We start from the raw sequence: 3230 nt of genomic DNA, 5'->3' as shown, positions 1-3230 counted from the left end.
AGTCTACATCTTTGGTCTATTGTGTCTTTACAGGTGAAGTAGGTTTCTTGTAGGCAGCAAATGTTAAGTCTTGTTTATTTTTTATTCATTCACCTAGTCTACATCTTTTAATTAGGTAATTTAAGCCATTTCCATTCAAGGTTTTTATTGATAGGTGATGACTCATTCCTTTCATTTTGTTGTTTTCTGGTTCTTTTTTATATCCATTGTTTCTTTCTTCCTCTTTTATTGTTTACCTTTGTAGGTTTTCGGGTTTCTGTTGTGATAACATTTGATTCCTTTCTCTTTCTCATTTGTGTATCTGCTCTACCATTGAGTTCTATAATTTCATGTTTTTTGTGATGGCAGAAAAGTATGGAACACTTCAGAAATTTGCGTGTTATCTTTGTGGACTGGCCATGCTAATCTCTGTGTTATTTCCACTTTAGTATATGTGCTGCAGAGCAAGCACTGGTTTTGATTTGACTCTCTCTTTCTTTGTTGTATTAGGTGTTCATCATCTGCCTATGATTCTTCCTCTATCCCATACCAGTCTGTGTCAGAACAATAACTTCCTCATCATAAGGTTTGTTTGCACATTTCAAAACTATCTTCAGTTTTGCTATAATTTTGTAAAGTCTTTTTTTTCTCTTTTTAAATCAAATTGTAGACAACCAGAAATTGATACTGGAACTAAGGAAATTTACTTCTTCCACACTGTCTTAGCTGCTTCTAACTGCTTTAAAGTCTTTGTTATTGTACCATGAAGCACTGAGCAGGATGGGGATGTTTCTGTAGACTATTCTAGATCCTCTTCTATCATTTCTGTGCTGGTTTTTTTTCACAATCTATAGCAGTCTGTTTATCTGTTTCAGTTCCACTTGTGCATGAGTTATCTGCACTTCTGAGCATGTGTAGTCCTGTTTTGGGAAAGGAAAAGGATGCCAATAAGCATCTCATTCATCCTCAAAGAACAGAATAACGTTATTGCTTTCAAGTTGTTTTAAAATTTTATTTGAAATAATACCAGTTTAGAGATGTAAAATAGAATACCATGCTGATCCCTTCAATAATGCTGTTTCTCTACCTAGAATGCCAGTTACCTTCACTATGGTTTGTGTTATTGGACCTACCCTTTAAGGACAAGTATGACTCAGAACTTTTCCTGGTCATCTGTCATAATTTCCCCAATTAACATTATTTTCCTTTCTTGCAAAGCATGTAGCACTTGTTTATACCACACAATCTAGTATATATGTTTTTACAGTCCGTTTACCTTTCTCTGATTTGTTTCTTAGGCTTTGTTTTTGTTTTTTTTGTTGTTGTTGTTTGTTTGTTTTTTACAAAAACATGTTTACAAGTTCCTTGAAGGATAGAATCATGTCTTTTACTTGTTTATACATTTTAATTGCATACTTAACACGTGAATCAAGTAACAGAGCTCAATAAACATTTTTTTAGTTTAACTGACAGAGCATCTATTGTTAACAGCAAAACCTGGCCTTTGGCTGATGGATTCCCAGAGAAACAAACTAAAGATGATTCTCCCAATTATCTTTTTCTATGCACAAAGGTAGTGTCTATAACAGAGCCACAGATGAGAGAGCTGCCTTTCTGTGTCTCCCGCATACTTATTTTCCCAATGCTAAATGCATTTTACCTCCTAAAAATAGTCTTCAACAAAAATTGCTTTCAAATTATTACAGACATGTTGCCTTTCCAGAGAGGAAACTGAGTGATTACTAGGGAGAACTAAAGAACATATCGTAGGTGAGGAGTCAATATAAAAGTTGAACTCATGGCCCTGAATGAGTTGTTGGAAGATCTGTGTACAAGAGAAGAGCTGTAAAAGTGGAAAGTCATCCTACACTCTGGATTAACTAAATGTGGTAAAATTTAATATTGTTTCTTCAAACATTGGGCTTACCTTGGGGAGCAGGGCTCCACAAAAACTTACTATAAATGCTAGGAATGCAGTACAATTAAATCATCAGGGTTTCAAGACAGAACATTACCCAGGATTCTCTCCATCGTTACAGTAAAATTATATTGCTGACAAGCATTTAATTATTTGCCACATATGTTTCAAGAAATGGGAGATTCCTTCAAAGATCTACCTGAAATTCAGATATGGTAAAGTAGTGAAGGATTAGTTGTAGGTATTTCTAGAGCATAAAAGGAGAAGGAATACCTAGAATTGATGTTGATCTAGATCCACATAGCAGGCAGCAGTCAATCACACTAATAGTACAATAATCTGAAGCCAAAGACCCTTTGTTTTCCTCGCTTTATTTCTTCTCTGATCTCAAGTCTGTCTGTCTTCTGGATATTCATTTTGACCCCATGTTGTCTGTAGTTTGTGTTTACATTTGACATGCAAACTTTTGGCCTCTGAATTGCCCCTCTAGCATTATAGCTAAAGCTCACCTCGCTGTGTCTTCCCACTTTTTATGATCTCGCTCACGCTATGTGACCTCAGATAAGACTAGCCCAATATACAGAGCCCCAAGCAGATCCTCCCAGTACTTCTGAGGATGAGTAGAGAGTGGCTTGGAATTCAGAAGCAAGACTTTGGTCCACGTGTCATGGTTAAAGCAAGAGAATAGACATTATGTTGAGATTAAGCAGCATAAATGATCCATAAAGCAGTCAAGATTTGTTATTGCAAATAAAGGAGGAAGACCCACCAGCAAAAGAGACAAACTATTAGGATGACACATGAACAAACTCACAATTTAAAGACGCAACTCTCACTGTGAGAACAGGTAGAATCATAAAAATGGTACAAAGGACAAAGGTGTGCTGACTGCATGCTGTATAACTCTGTACTTGAATATTCCATCTGGAGGGTCAGATAACAGAGAAAAGTCACTGAAAGCATATGAGAACCATAGCTGCTTATTGAAGCCACTGAAAGGTGATCTCCTCCAATCATTCATTCATTCCACAAAGCAATCTGTGATTATTTACTCATCACAGACCTCCCCAAGAAGAAGATGAGTTACTCAGGGACAATCAGCAGCCTTTGTACATGACCCTGAACCTCCACTTTTACCCCCATTGCTACAGTCGACCAAGTGGCAAATTGCCACTCCCTTTAAGATTAACTTGGTAATAGTCAGTTGTGGACTTCCTTTTTTTGCCTCTATAATATTTTGTATGCTTCATAATGCCTATTCAGTGCCTGGCACACAGTAAATACTCAACTAGTGATTATTGAACAAAAACCATGGTTGCAGAACCCATGAGGT

At 36.6% G+C, this 3230-nt stretch overlaps 1 non-coding gene across 1 annotated transcript; it reads right to left on the bottom strand.

Annotated features, from left to right (window-relative positions):
• Positions 1–348: 348 nt before the first annotated feature.
• LOC112129146 (U6 spliceosomal RNA) lies at positions 349–451 on the bottom strand. The gene has a single exon (XR_002911569.1). It is a non-coding gene; the product is annotated as a U6 spliceosomal RNA (small nuclear RNA).
• Positions 452–3230: the final 2779 nt, after the last annotated feature.

Source organism: Pongo abelii, chromosome 16 (assembly GCF_028885655.2).
Source record: "Pongo abelii isolate AG06213 chromosome 16, NHGRI_mPonAbe1-v2.0_pri, whole genome shotgun sequence".
Taxonomy (NCBI): Eukaryota; Metazoa; Chordata; class Mammalia; order Primates; family Hominidae; genus Pongo; species Pongo abelii.
This window is presented reverse-complemented; position numbering and strand designations above follow the sequence as displayed.